This window comes from Macrobrachium nipponense, chromosome 45 (genome assembly GCF_015104395.2).
Source record: "Macrobrachium nipponense isolate FS-2020 chromosome 45, ASM1510439v2, whole genome shotgun sequence".
Classification (NCBI taxonomy): Eukaryota; Metazoa; Arthropoda; class Malacostraca; order Decapoda; family Palaemonidae; genus Macrobrachium; species Macrobrachium nipponense.
In genome coordinates, this window is record NC_061105.1 from 51,542,628 (window position 1) to 51,558,754 (window position 16,127).

The following is a 16,127-nucleotide window of genomic DNA, read 5'->3' on the forward strand; positions in this document are numbered from 1 at the left end:
GGCATCTGGAGAGGGGTACAGATGTCCTGGCTCATATTCTCATAAAATTGGAAGCAATTCGGTTGGCTCTCCAGTTCTTCTAAAAACGAGTTGTTTACTCAGTGGTCCAGATCAACTCTGACAATTCCACAGCTCTCGCATATCTCAAGAAGTATCGAGAAACACTCTCTCGGTCCCTGTTCAAGTTAACGAGAGAGCGCCTGTTGTGAGAACAAGCACGGAACGTAACAATCCTCAAGAGGTTCGTTGCACGTTGGCAGAACGTCCGTGCATATCGTCTTGATCGGCTGCACCGAATACTGACGTCCGAGTAGAATCTTTGCTTAGAAGTATCGGGGTTTGTGGAGACTTTAATGGCATCCTGTGACATATCTCTTCGCAATGTTGAAGACGAAGAGGCTTCCTCTAGACTGCTCCCTTATTCTCGATCCAGGAGCGGTAGCAATATACACCATCCTATGGGATTGAACGGGGATGGATGTTTAGTCTCTTTCCCCTATTCAAACTCTTAGGAGAAGTAATAAGATCATTTCTGGCGTCAGAGGGAGCGAGCATGACGCTGATCGCTCCATGTTGGCCTTCGAGAGACTGGATTCACAGATGAAGAATGTCCATAAGGCTCGTCTTGACGACGATCGCCGTACGTCTTCTTATAACGCTCATGCGCTTCATGAACGGCGAGCGGCTCGCCAGAACGCCTCATACTATGGTCAAATGGTCTAGTCACATTGTGGTCATGCACCCGTTGACAGATCATCTAGAACTCACCAGTAACACAGGTCACTACCTTGCTGGTGACTCTAGTAAAGTAGAAGCAGACTTGGGTGACGGTTTTTTGCTTTGTTGCCCTCATAGTATGGTCAAATGGTCTAGTCACATTGTGGTCATGCCCCCGTTGACAGATCATCTAGAACTCACCAGCAACACAGGTCACTACCTTGCTGGTGACTCTAGTAAAGCAGAAGCAGACTTGGGTGACAGTAATCACGAAGTCAGCTATATATATAATTCTCATGGCGCTCCGTATACGTTACGTGACGTTCGCTCTACTGCGAAACAGGATGTTGTTCAAGCTGCTAAGCTTGACGCCCGGCAAGCTGCTTTGCATAATCAAGCAGCTCGCCAAGACGCCCCTCACTCGTCCCTAAGGGACGCTCTGTCGGCTGCCAGATATGACACTGGTTCGGCAGCTAAGCTGGACGCCAAGCGTGACGTTTTTCTTGACGCTCGGCTGGATGCCAGGCGTGACGCTTTTATGGATGCTCAGCGTGACGCTTCTCTGCAAGCTCATCAGGACGCCAGGCATGATGCTTGGCTGGACGCTCAGCGTGACGCTTCTCTGGACGCTCGTCAAGACACCAGGCGTGACGCTTTGCTGGACGCTCGTCTGGACGCTCAGCGTGACGCTCGGCAGGACGCCCAGCATGAAGCTTTTCTGGACGCTCAGCATGACGCTTTTCTGGACGCCCGGCATGACGCTTTCTGGACGCTCGTCACATTTGTGGATGCCCATCAGGACGCCCAGCATGACGCTTTTCTGCACGCTTTTGTGGACGCTCTTCAGTACGCTCCTCAGGAAGCTCCTTTATCGGACACTCTTCAGAACGCTCCGCAGGACATTCCTTTACCGGAACTTCGCAAAGTTTTGGAGTTGGCTATTAAACATTTCCGACTTTCGTCTTTGGACCCTACTTCAAGTAGAAAACCCCCTTTTACGAGAGGAGCCTCAGAAAGTTGATCGGAGCGAGAGGCTTTTCAAGACTAGTGGCAAGTGCTATTGCCAAGGCAAAGAAGACCTTCCTATCTTGCAGTGTACCAACCGGAGTGGGCCGTTTTTGCAGATGGTGCAGGAAGAATGGCTTTTCCTCCACCTCGGCCTCTGTGAATTAGATTGCCGTCTTCCCTATCCGTCTGAGGAATGTGGATAAGCTGGCAGTCCCGTCTATTAAAGGATACAGAAGTATGTTGTTGACGACCTTTAGACTCAGAGATTTGGATCTGTCGAACGGAAAAGCCCATCACGATCTTTGAGGTCTGTTGAAATCTCGAAACTGTATAGTTTAAAGCTTCCGACATGGGACTTAGACGTAGTCTTGAAGTTCCTGATGTCGAAGCCTTTCGAACCTCTCCTTTCTGCGAACTTAAAGCAAGTGACCAGAAAGGCTTATTATTATTTCTAACCCCTATAGCTACGGCAAAGAGGGTTAGTGAGGTTTAAGCCATCAGCGGACATATTGGCTTTAGAGGACATAATGCGGTGTGTTCTCTAAGCCCTTCATTCTTGACTAAGAATGGAAACCCGTCTAACCCTTGGCCCAGAAGCTGGGAGATCAAGGGGATGGCACAGATTATTGGGCAAGAGCCAGAGAGAGTCCTGTGCCCTGTCAGGGCTCTCAAGTTTTATCTAGGTAAAACTAAGGAAAGTCGAGGTCCTTCGTACAATCTGCGGTGTTCCGTAAAAAGGCCAGACTTGCCCATGTCAAAGAATTTCTGGCGTTCTTTTTAAAGAGCTTTTTCAAAGAGGCTCATTCATCATGTTTGGACAAGGATTTGAAACTTTTAAAGTAAATGCTCACGAGGTGAGGGCGCGGCCTTGGAGGCATTTCTAAAGAGCATGGCACTCAGTAACATCCTGAGTGCCACATTTCAGCGAAGCAACTCTGTGTTCGCTTCACAATACCTGCGGGATGTGAAGACGACATGTGAGATCTGCTGCTCGCTAGGGCCATACGTGTCCGCAGACACAATCTTGGGGGCAAGAAGTACCACTCCATCCTATCCTATTAGAAAATGGTTGGAAGAAGCTGTTAATTATAGTTGTTGGGTCGGCCGCCAGTGGCGGACTTCTCAATTCTTAAGCCTTAGTTAAGCATCCTTAACTTTGGCTAGGTTGGTCAGGTGGTGATATATATTACTTCTTAGCCCTCATGGTATGGTCAATATGGTCTAGTCACATTGTGGTCACGCTCCCGTTGACAGATCATCTAGAACTCACCAGCTATATAGGTCACTACCTTGCTGGTGACTCTAGTAAAGCAAAAGCCGACTTGGGTGACAGTAATCACGAAGTCAGCTATGCTAACAGGTATGGAACCAAGATTGTCAACTCATCTGCATGCAATTTTGTTTCCTAAATCATTCTATTCTGTCCCTTCCCACCTCCAAAGGTGGGATTCAGCTATATATATATCTGACAGGTAAGTTTCATGAACAAAATGATATTGTAATACTACAATAAAGTTTGTTCTTTTTGTTCATACTTACCTGGCAGATATATATAATCAAGTACCCACTCACCTCCCCTCAGGGGACAGTGGTACTAGAAAATCTGAATTGAAAATGGGAATGGTTCCTGATACCCGCCTCCCAGCGGCGGGAATGGGTACTAACCACCTGGCCGACCACTGCGTGTGTCGTAAGTTTTGAAATTCTGTCGGACTTCGGAGAATACAGCTACTATATATATATCTGCCAGGTAAGTATGAACAAACTTTATTGTATTATAACAATATCATTTTTGTGGTAAAACTGTTAAAAAAAACCAGGTATAAAAATTTTTAGTGGGTTTTCTTGAGTTTTGACCAACAAAATACAGGCAGTCCCCGGATTATGATGGTCTCGGCTTACGACGTTCCGAGGTTATGACGCTTTTCAATTATATTCATCAGAAAATATTTCCAGGGTTACGACGTATGTTCCAGGGTTACGACACATGCTCCAGAGTTACGACACCTACAAACTCTGATCTGGCAGATGAAATATGACACCAAAAATGCAAAATAATCAATATTTAAAGGGTTTTTTTGATGAAAAATGTGATAAGAATGCAGTTTACATAGTTTTGAATGCACCCAAAGCGTTAAAAATAAGGTTTTCTTAGGATTTTTGACGAGGTTCCGGCTTACGACGATTTTCGGCTTACGACGCGTCTCAAGAACGGAACCCCCGTCGTAACCCGGGGACTGCCTGTAGTGAGTTTTAAGCATTTTTATAAGCGTTTCAACTATTAGCGGGTTCTAACTATTTGCAGGGGCCCAGTGGGGCGGGGATGTCTGGTACCCATCTCCCACGAATATGGGGGAACACTACATCAAAAGATATTTTGGAGATTAATTACTCTACCGGTACAAAATACAGGCAGCCCCCAATTAACAGCAGGAGTTCAGTTCCTAGGGGCCGGACACTAAGGGAAATTCGCCTCTAACTGAAATTCAAAAGTTTAGGGGCGCCACGATCCACTTTATGGTGGCCTAGACTCATTGACGATCCCTTAGAGCTTGGACAGTATCACGGCCAGATAGTTTGCCCAAATATGTAATAACTCTAATGAAAATGTGGAATTTCATTTGCAAAGAAAATGCAGAATTTCATTTTCCTAATCATTGATTATTTCACAAATGACGTTACTAATTAAGTTCAAGACTTAAATATTTTTGCATTATGTACCTTTATTTGGTATGGAGAAAATTTTGGAAAGGAAATACTATAGTATGTTTACTACAAAATTTAAGCTGCAGTTGTAGCTGAAGCTGAGAAAACTAAATGCTCACACTGCTAATGACTTTAAATTATCGTGCAATAGCAACATGGATGCAACTCTACTGCAAATAATAGTAGAGAAAAAAAAATATTCAAAAAAAATACTGGCTATGAAATAACGTCATATTATTATAAAATAGGTTGAAAATAATGAATGTAATCAGTTTTTTTTTTTAAACAATATAACATGCTTCTGACACCGTCTATTAATGAAAAACATAGCAATAAAGTTCACAGCAAGACATTCATATTTAAGTCATATTTCAATTTAAAAGCACTTCGTATAACAAAAAATAACCTATTTACGCTAAATATAAGCAGGAAAATCGCTCTGAATCACGTTTAGGAGGGCAAAATAACCCTGCCTCTGCCTTCAAATGATTTTTCCCAACCAAAACATAGATAGTTTTGTTTGTATTTTATAATACTATATACATAGTAATATGAGATACAGTGAAGTAAAGCATAAGTTTTCCAAAGAGCAGAGGAAAAGATGCATATTTGTTATGTATGTACTTTATGAGACAGTCTTGACACCTAGCCTAAACCCTATGGAATGTAAAACTCATTTATGAATATATTTAACAAGCGCCATAAAACCGAAATACTGCTAACTGATGGCGACGGTTACCGCGGGCTGCCTGTATCAGGACTGTAGGAGTAATTTATCAAAATGATATTGTTAAACTACAATAAAGTTTTGTACATACTTACCTGGCAGATATATACTTAGCTATAGTCTCCGACGTTCCCGACAGAATTTCAAATCTCACGGCACACGCGACAGGTAGGTCAGGTGGTCTACCTTACCCGCCGCTGGGTGGCGATGTACGAACCACTCCCGTTGCTTTGTCAGATTTTTCTCTTCCACCTGTCTCCTGAGGGGAGGGCTGGGTGGGCCATTAATCGTATATATCTGCCAGGTAAGTAGTACAAAACTTTATTGTAGTTTAACAATATCATTTTGTACATGAACTTCCCTGACAGATATATACTTAGCTGATTGGCACCCTGTGGAGGGTAAGAGACAGCTAAATAATACAGGTAAGACGGGAAACAACTAATGTGTTGTAGGATATAAAAACCTTGGTTGCTCACCTTTTCAGGATGAAGACTTCATAGATACTGTCTCTGAGTCTGCATTGCCTGGAGAGCTACAGCTAGGACGTGACCTGATCCTGAAAGACTCTCGGATCTACCACTGGGATATGTGATCCCCTATTGTGGTAGAATCCAAGTCGGATCCTGTTAGAGGGACCTTGTCCGCTTACCTAACAGATCCTTACCACTACCTCTGCAAGGAGCCAAAACCCACCAGACCACCTAACCAAAATACAAAGGGTTAATATTACGACAAAAAGAGGTGCCTCCTGTAACCTCTTTCAGACAACCAAAAAACACCAATATAAAATATAGGGTAACATATAAAAAATTTACACAGGATAAGTTTCAGCTCCCTGCCCCAGCACCGAATCTGCCGATACGAAAGGACCCAAGGCGAAGCATTTATCATATGTGATTTTTACATCACGTAGGTAGTGGTTTGCGAAAACCGATTGGCATCTCCAAAAAGTCGCCTCCATCAAGTTCCGCACAGACATATTTTTTCTGAATGCAAGCGAAGTTGCGATGGCTCTCACCTCGTGAGCTTTCACTTTCAGTAGTCTAAAATGTTCTTCCTTACAGGCAACATGTGCCTCTGTAATAAGGCTTCTCAGAAAAAAGGAAAGAGCATTCTTCGACATGGCCGAGTGGGGTCCTTTACAGAGCACCAAAGCACATCTTGATTAGCCTTAAGTTGTTCCTTCTCTTAAGGAAATACTTCATAATTCTCATAGGGCAAAGAGTTTCTTTCAGGCTCTTCCCCTACTAGAAAAGATAAACTACGAACTTCAAAGCTCCTGGGGCCAAGGCCGTGATGGGTTTTCATTCTTTGCAAGGAAATTTGGAAGAAACGAACACACCATAGAATCTTCCTTAAACCCTACATTGCCTCGATAGCTTGGAGTCACTCACTCTCTTAGCTTGTAGCTAGGGCCAAAAGGAAGATAGCCTTCGTCGTCAGATCCTTAAAAGAGGCTAAGCCAGGAGGTTCGAATCTAGACGATCCAAGAATTGTAGAACTACGTCTAGATTCCAGTTTCGGTACTACATGAGGACGCTTAATGGTTTCAAATGATCTAATAAGATCATGCAGGTCCTTATCATTTGGATATATTTAAGCCTCTATGCCGAAATTAAAATACGCCCGCCCACATACGCCCGGTATCCCTTAATAGTTGACACAACCATGACATTCTTCTTGAGGAAAATAAGGAAATCCGCAATTTGGGTCCCAGAGGTACTGGAAGAGGAAATGTTCTTCCTCTTGCATCAACGTCTGAAGACATTCCCACTTTGACTGGTATACACGCAAGGTGGAAGGTCTCCTCGCTCTTGACGATTGCTTTAGCAGCTGTTGCTGAAAAGCCTTTCGCTCTGACCAAACTTTGGGACAGTCTGAAGCCAGTCAGACCTGAGAGCGAGGCAGATTTTTGTGGTACCTGTCGAAGTGGGGTTGTCTGAGTAGATCGCTCCTTAGCGGAGCGATCTTGGAAGGTCCCCACCAATTCCAGTACCTCTTGTGAACCATTCTTGGGCCGGCCAAAGGGAGCGATTAAGGGTCATTCTCGTGAATCGGACTCTACGAACTTCTTGATGTTAGCCCAGGATCTTTGAAGGGGGGAAACGCGTAGACGTCGAGTCCGTTCCAGTCTAGAAGAAGAGCATCTATTGCTAATGCCTCTGGATCCGATATCGGAGAGCAGTAAGGATCCAGCCTCTTGTTCTTTGACGTGGCAAAGAGGTCTATGTGTGGCCTGCCCCCATAACCTTCCACAGGCTCTGGGGCATACATCCAGATGAGGGTCCACTCTGTGGGAAGGACCTGATCTTTCCTGCTGAGGAGATCTGCTCTTACATTCCTTTCTCCCTGCGAACCTGGTGAGAAGCTTTGATTCTCTTTCTTCTGCCCACAGAAGAAGGTCTCTTGCTGTCTCGTACAGGGAGAAGGAATGCGTCCCCCCCTGTTTCTGATATATGCCAGAGCTTGTAGTGTTTGTCCGCGTTGACCTGCACTACCGATCTTCTGACTTTGGGCTCGTAAGCTTCAGAGCCAACCACACAGCCATCAACTCCTTTCCGTTGGGATGTGCCAGGCTACCTGGTCCCCCACCCACCCAGGTACCTGACACTTCGCTGGTTCCCAGAGTTGCCCCCCACCCCGTGTCCGACGCGTCGGAGAACAACCAGGTTTGGGGGTCTGGGATTTGAAGAGACAGTCCTTTGCAAAGAGGTTGGGATCTGTCCCACCATAAGAGATGTTTCTTGACGTCCTGGGATAACGGACAGGGAAGGGAGAACGTCCAAATCCTGATAACGACGACTCCAATTCCGATGAAGAAAGAATTGGAGCGGTCTCAGGTGCAACCTTCTAGGGAAACGAATTACTCCAGCGAGGAGAGCGTCCCCAGCAAGACTCATCCACTCCCTCACTGTGCATATTCTTTTTCCCTAAGAAAGGTTGTTACTCTCTCGAAATCTCGGGCTATCCTTTCCTGAGAGGGAAAAGCCCGAAAACTCAGAGAGTTCATCTGTATCCCGAGATACACACACTCTTGCTCGGGAATTAGTGACGACTTCTTGAAATTGACGAGAAGTCCCAACGCCCTTCGTCAATTCTAAAGTTACTTGTAAGTCCTTCAAACAACGATCTTCTGAATTGGGCCCTTTTTATTAGCCAATCGTCGAGGTACATGGATATCCTCACCCCTTTCAAATGAAGCCATTGAGCCACATTCTCAAAATCCCCGTGAACACTTGAGGGGCCGTCGAGAGGCCAAACACAGAGCCCTGAACTGAAAAATTTTCCCCCCCATCATGAATTCTGAGAAACTTCCTCAGGAAGGATGGATCGGTACGTGGAAGTAAGCGTCCTGTAAATCCAAGGAAACCATCCAAGTCCCCTGGACGAAGTGCTGCCAGCACTGATGAAGGCGTTTTCCATCGTGAAACTTCTTCTTTTCTAACGAAAGAAGTTCAGGGCGCTTACGTCCAAACACCGGTCTCCATCCCCCTGAGGACTTCGGAACTAGGAAAAGGCGGTTGTAGAAGCCCGATGAATGATGGTCTGCACTAGTTCGATATCCCCCTTCTCCAGCATCTATCTACTGCTAGATGGAGAGCTTGATTCATGATGGGGTCTCTGTACCTGGCCGTTCAGTTCCCTTGGATGGTCGTCAAGGGAGTCTTTTCGACGAAAAGGGATGAGGTAACCTCTCTCAAAATAGAAAGGGTCCAAGGATCCGCCCCTTTTTGGGGCCCAGACTTCTGCAAACTCTAAGAGTCTGGTCGCCACCGTTTGTTTGAAGGACTTGCAAGTTATTTGGGGCTTTAACAGACTTGGCGAAAGTCTTACCCCCTTCTTGTGAAGGTCTACGACCTCTAAACGTAGAGGTTCTTGATGAAGACCCCCCGCCCCCGAAAGGGTTCTCGAACACTTGCCTTTTCCTCTTAGCCTTGGTAGGGAGGATAAAAGGGCAGGTTTTCTTGCCGACTGTGCCAAAAGGTCCTGGGTGGCTTTAGCCCGAAAGTTGACTCGAAATGTCCTGCACTCGATGTTTAGGGAACAACTGAGCAGACAGAGGAGCAAACAGCAAAGAAGACCTCTGGGCATGGGAGACAGACTCGTTAAGAAGGAACAATAAACAGACCTCTTCTTCACGATCCGGCGCCATACAGGGGAGCGATTTCACTCGCTCCGTCTCTTACCGACTTGTCCATACAAGACAAAACACACATGAGATCTTCTGGCGAAAATGACTGGCTGGCACTTCAATTTTCTTGGCTCAGGACCCCCAACGACCAATCAAAGAAGTTAATACTTCTAGCACTCTAAACATGCCTTTTAGCATGTGATCCAATTCATTCATTTGCCCAAGTCGTCTTAGCAGAGTTAGGGCAGTTCTCCTTGTCGAATCTACCAGCGCCCGAAAAATCGAATCAGCCGAAAGACGGTATAGACCCATCCTAAGGACTCTCCTGTTTCGTACCAGAAACCAGCGCGTCTGATAACTTCGAAGGAGGAAAAAGCGAACATCGTTTTCCCCGTTTCTTCTTTTGGAAGCCATCCAGGAACCAAAACTCCTCAGTGCCTTCTTCATTGAAAGAGTGGCTTCATCCTCACACAAGAAGACTCTTCGCTGTCTTCGCCGTTGAAAAAAAGTGAGTGAGGAGAAGGAGGAGCCGTAGGAGTAAGGGAATCCCCAAAAAACTTGCAAAAGTAGCTCGTAAGCTTCTTGTAAGAAGACACAGCAGCAGAAGTGTTCGGTTCCTCATCCGAACCTCTAGACGTCTTGTCGAGGCAGCGCGGAAGATCCTTAGGTGACGAAGGGATCCTAGTAGGAAGTTGAGCGAGAGGTGGAGAACGCCCTCTCTTAGAAGAGTTCACATCCACTGGAGACGATGAGAAGATCTGGGTTGTCTACAATGAGACTTCCTCTTCGAGGTAGACGGAATCTCAGCCAAAGGAGAGGTAGGGCTCCTACTTCCGAGAATCCTCGGAAACATCACAGGGCGCTTACGAGGAGGCGAGCGTACTAGACTCTTTGCGCCTATCCCTGAGGCGAGCGGCTGCCAGGAGAAGAGCGCTATCGAGAGCAGAGCGCGCTTTGCGGCTCTCCTACCTGTCCAGTGCGTACGATCAACGGAAGTTCGACTGGAAGGCGAAATGCGCCTACTAGGAGAAGCTGCTTGCGAGACTCTTGACGTCTAACAAGAGGGTAACATTCAGGAGAAAGGGCGCTTCAAAGCTAATGAGCGCCTACCTGGAGAAGGGCGCTTCCGAGATTCCCTGGTGCTACCAAGAGACAACGGTCAGGAGTAGTGCGTCTAGCGGAATTCGGGAGAGCGCCTACACGGAGAAGGCGCTTGAAAGACTGCTTGTTGTCTGCCCGAGGAAAGAATAATCAGGAGTAGACGCCTTAAAAGAGACGAGCGCCTACTAGGAGATCGATGTGAGTAGGGCTCTTGGCGGCCTACTTTTGCGGGGAGCGGCTAACAGCAGCCGTCTATCATGCACACGACTCCTACCAGACTCTTGATGCCTGTCAGGAGAGAAGTCACGATCCGACACTCGAGGAGAGTGACATCTGGAAGAACCCGCCTACTTGTATAAGGGCGCCCCTTCTAGGATCTTGAGGCTGCTGAGGAGAAGTCTCCACGCGAGGGAGTTGAAGAAATAGCGTGATGGAGCAGGTGCAGGGGCGCTTACCGGAAGCGGGAATCCAATCTGGAGAAAAAACTTCTTTCTCCATAGAGCGTCCTACCGATGTTGGCGCCTTGAAGTCGAAAGAGAGCCAGGCGAGCGAGGACGCTCACGCGAGCCCCTACCTTCATACGAAAACCTCCCATATGAAGGAGAACGCCTAAAAAGAGGAGAAACGATCCTCTGAAGAGCGGCGCCTAGATCTCTTTGATCGAAGAGAAACGTCCTTCTTCCTACGGTGATCTAACTGCTAGAGAGTCTGCTAGCGCCGTGATCTGAGCTTGAAGTCCCGCGAGTACTCTCGTAGGAGAATCTTGTTGTTCTTCCTCGGAAGCAGGCGTCCCTGAGCGCGGAGAGCGGAGAAGAAGAACGATCACAGGATTTCTTGGGTTCTTCGCCTCCACCGACGATTCTTCCGGGAAAACCTCCGGACTAGAAGGCCAAAGGACTGCAGGGAGCCTTCCAAGCCCTCTTCAAACGGGTGGGCGCGACGCATCCGGGGAGTTCCAACTCTCTCGGAGAGGGAGAAGACGAAGAGGAGAAGCATTGGCGTAGGAGCTCTTCTTGTAGCGATCGGAGGCAGTCTGGGAGCGTACTTCAGGATCTGCCGAGGGGACGCCTGACCGGGGGGGTCGGGGGGTTCTCCCAGCCCTCTTGCGGCTTTCGACTTTCCTACTTCACTGGAAGCTGGGAGCTGGAAGAGGTCTTAGGCCTAGAGGCACTAAGGAGCCGGTCAGACGCCCCACCCTCCACAACACTGGGGACACTGCACTGATCACTAACACTCTCCTTCTTACCTTCCAACTGACGAATCTTGATCCATAGAAAGAATCGTGGCTCTAAGAGCTGCCGCCTCCGAAGGCGAATCTTCGGCTTCGGTGCGGGGAGCAGGGCTGCAACTTGGGAAGAAAGGTTCTAATTCTACGTTAGTATTAGGATACACATCCAAACTCACTCATTCTAGATCTACTTAAACTTCTAGAAGGAAGCCTTACGCACTCTATCACGTTCCAAAACTCCTAACATAAGAAGAGAGAGCCTTATATTCTTCTTCAATTCAATCCCTACATTCACTACAAGGGTTTTAGCAAAAGAACATTCATTCCCCCTGCATTTCATGCAAAAAACCGTGTGAGTGGGTCTACCGAAGCTTTCGGCAACCTCACCTACATCCTCATTCACGCAAACCCAAACAAAACCGAAGTTTTAACTACTGAATCTAGGTCAGACATCGTTAAAAGAAAATCCAAAATCAAAATCAAAAACGGTCCCAATCAGCGTATGCCAAGCCAAACAGAGCGAATACGTCACCAAAAGAAGTCCAAATTAACTCCAGGCAAGCGAGAATCGAAAAAACTATCGAGAGGAACCGACAACAGTTGTTATCGTTCCGCGACAGAGAAAAATCTGACAAGCAAAAACGGGAGTTTGTTTCGTACATCCGCCACCCCAGCGGCGGGTAAGGTAGACCACCTGACCTAACCTGTCGCGTGTGCGCGAGATTTGAAACAATTGTCGGGACGTCGGAGACTATAGCTAAGTATATATCTGTCAGAAGTCATGTACAAAAATGCAAAAGTATGATCTGCCAGTTTATACAAGTACTCTTTATGAAGAGTCAAGACTATTGAACACATTTCATCATTGAAGTTGAATCATTGAAAACATTGGCATGACATTGAAAATTGCTAAGACTAATGGTAACGTCGAAACTGAAGCATTATTCTTCTGACAAAAATTACACTTAGGTATGCATACTTTTTATTCAGTATGTACGTATGCAAGCATGAGTGCGAGTGAAGCATTAACGACAAAATCGCTCATAAGAACAAACTTCAGAAGCTTCGAAAGCATTATCTTCTGAAGACCAATTGTTTGTACAGGATGAATTACTTTATCGACAGAGACATGGTTTGGTCGCTAAAACAAAGATAGCATGACAGTTTCCCTAATAACAGCCAAACACGGGGCAAGGAACTAAACAAAGTGCCCTTTTATCTTTGAACTCGTCAGTACTATCGCGGAGCAAATTATTGCCAAGACACCAACACGGAATAAATGATATAGAACTTAATCTACTGGAGAAGCAGCAAGGAGTCTCAAGAGAAGGAAAGGAAGTTTTGTAGTGTACATAAACAAGGATTCTTGAACATATATGATTAATGCATGTCATATCAGTAAATACAAATATGGTTTATAGCAGTATTTTATAGACTTACAAGTTTATAATCCTATGTTAAATTGACCTTGAATTGAGAGAATTTTAGGCTAACTAGGTCTAAGGCTAGCATAACTGATAGTAGTGTTTTGATTCCAAAACTAGCCTAGTCCTTCGTAAACTTAACCTAGCCTGAACAATATTTGCCAGAGTCAAGACTCAAACATTACAAGAGCTATGGGCAGAAATCATGATTTCTTGGGAAAAATGTGTAACGCTGCCTGCTTTAGTTTCCAGGACATTGTATATTGTTTGTTACTGAAGAAAACTTTGATTCCTATATACTAATGTAAGCCTGATAAACTTCCTGTATATATTTATAATGATCAGTTTTTTTATCTTGCAGATAACTTGTGATGCACCAAATGCAGAATTCTTAAGTTGAAGTAATCATAAAAAAGGAAGGGTATTTCTTGGTCATGTTGGGAACCATTTAGGACTGGTGTCCATTTGATTTTTCTGTAAGTATTTAAAAGATTACGTATTTGTACATTTATGAGTACAGTTGTTCTTGTATGGCTTAAAGTGTAACTCTTGAGGTTAGGAACTTTCTAACTGTTTAGGCTTAGCTCTCTTGACATCAGAATTGATAAAAACATCATTTGATCCCAAATGGATATGAACCTTCGTCTTTTAATGGGACTACGGGCAGTCCCAGAGTTAACAACAGAAGATCTTATTCCCCTTCGGTTTTGTTGGTGTACGAGGCGGATTTGTAAGGTGTAATGTCGGAAATAATTAAAGTAAGTAATAGGCTGTTTTGTAAGGGTCGTTGAATCGTTCCTACTTGAATACAAACCTTCGCTCTTTACATAAGGATATCACTTGTAGATCCGACAGTAGTGATGGGAGCCCCACCCACCCATCAGTATGCACTCCACCAGTCTGTCAGTAATCACTCACTTTCTGCAGGCGGTCCTATTCACTTTGGGTGGGAGGAGAAGTTCCCCTAGGAGAGTGCCCCCGCTTCTTAACCTGACATGTCTTGAGGTGTTGTGAGGCTTGAGGGTTTAGGGAGATACGGCCCTCCCTTGGCCTCCCTAGGGAGCCTTCCATCGTCTTCTGCCGCCTCTTCCCCTTCGAATTCCAAGGACCCCGAGCCAAGAAAGAAGAAGGTGGCCTTCCCCCCCCCCCAAGAAGTCGCACAGAGACTTCTAAGGGTCTGTCTCGCTCTGGTGAGACAGGTGGGCCTTCCGCTGGCCCTCCTGTTCCTCCAGGAACAGGGCCCATCTCTCCTTCCTCAGGGAAGAGAAAGATGGGGACCGTGGAAGTACCAGCCACCGCTGGTACCTCCGCTCCCGGCTCCAGAGGTTCCACCTCTGGACCGGGAACCGTCTCGGCTGTCTCACGAGGTCACAAGGTAACGGTCATCTGCTGGTGACTGTGCAGCCAAGGTTCAGACAGCTGAGTACACTCACCGTCAGGACCCAGGCACAAAGCGGAAGGATGGTAAGAGTTGCTCAGGTGACTTTCGCCAGACTGGGGATCACTCGCGCAGCCATGGCCTGGTACCCCGGGTTGACGTGACGGTCCCCCCAGACCGTTCACGTGTCGAGGCTGGGAAGAGGTCCCCCCGGTCACCAGGAACAGCTTCGGCTGCTTCTGGGACTGTGGCGTGTCGTGAGGACAGTGCTCGCTCTCACCGCATTGGTGGATGCTACCGGTTACATGACCGTCGATCCCATTGGTGTGATCGGACGGTCTGCACGGCTGGTAGTAGCTCCCCTGACACAAGAGACCGACGCTACCGTCCTCGGTCCAGTGCTTCTCCACGGGGAGATCGCTGGTCCAGACCTGCAGCTCGATCTCCACGCAGGTTGGCGATCGCCTGCAGTCCTCCCAGCCTACCAGTTCTGCTGGTAGGCAGGGTAGGAGTGTCAGGTCTTCCTCACCTGTCCCTTAAACCTCCTCAGGCTACTTTGGGAGGAGCGAGGCGAGCAGGAGTGACTCTGAGGAGTGCGCTCCTTAACGGTCCAGCCACGAGAGCTTATGAGCCTGCTTTGGTCTTGGGACTGGACAGATCATACACTCAAGAGGAGACCATGAGCGGTCTATTGAGGTTCTTCCTCCTGAAGGAAGAGTGTCTCGGGAGGTGTTCGGCCTGGATGGATCTGACGGTCAGTCGGCTCAGGACATAGTTACCCCTGAGATACAGAGGTCCTTTGCAGAGGTCATTGCGCTGATCCGTCAGCACAACGACCTCGAGGAAAGATCGGTGGTTGCTCCCAATGACTGTCCATTGAGGTTAGAGTTGTTCTGGGGACCCAAGAAGGAACCCAGAGTGGCGGTGGGGCTACCCTGGTCTACCTTGGCTAACAGAGTGCTGGACCAAGTGAACACCCTTGTTTCCAGACTAGAGACTTCACTCAGGGCCAGCAGGTCGGACAAACTGCTTCCCCCTCCTCTGCCTCGTCAGCGGTGTTTATACATGCCTTCGACAGACCTGTTGATCCGGAGTTAGCTCGCCTAACTCTGGGAGTGCCTCTCCAACACCTGCTGTCAGAGGTTCTTGCAGCAAGAGGCATCGGCCCTAGAATCCACTGCCATGGCCGCTTTCCAGGCTGTCTCCTGGCTGAATCTGTATAGCCTCATCGGGAGCTATACAGTAGTGTCTCAGGTTATGAAATTAATCCGTTCCGAAGCGGCCTTCGTAACCTGATTTTTCCGTATCCAGAGCTATGTTTTACATGTAAATTGCATAATTTGTTCCAAGCCCTACAAAAACACCACAGTAAATTTTATAATAATGCTAAATTGACCAATAAACAATGAAATACAACAATTTAGACCATTCAATACCTAACCTAATTATTACTGTACCTGTAAATAAAATGTGTAAATAAAATGTATTAGTGTACAGGGTACAAGAAATACTGTACGTACATGTACGTAGTATGTAGTAAAATGTGGAAACTTACCTTTTGAGTGAGGCGATGTCTGAAAGTGGCGACAGAGGAGGAGGACAAACAGCAGAAAACATGAACACTTAACTTTACGAAACATTAAAATATGGCAGAAAACATTAACACTAAACTTTACTAAACCCATTAACAAATGGCAGAAAAC

The 16,127-nt window shown here is 46.6% G+C and overlaps 1 protein-coding gene across 2 annotated transcripts in view; it reads left to right on the top strand.

Annotated features, from left to right (window-relative positions):
* The window catches only part of LOC135214512 (zinc finger protein 501-like), a 79,200-nt gene that overhangs the window by 2,745 nt on the left and 60,328 nt on the right, over window positions 1-16,127 (top strand). For both annotated transcript variants that reach the window (XM_064248886.1, XM_064248887.1), the window contains exon 2: window positions 13,408-13,522. The gene's annotated coding sequence lies outside the window, so the exon portion shown is untranslated. The remainder of the gene's footprint in view (window positions 1-13,407; window positions 13,523-16,127) is intronic.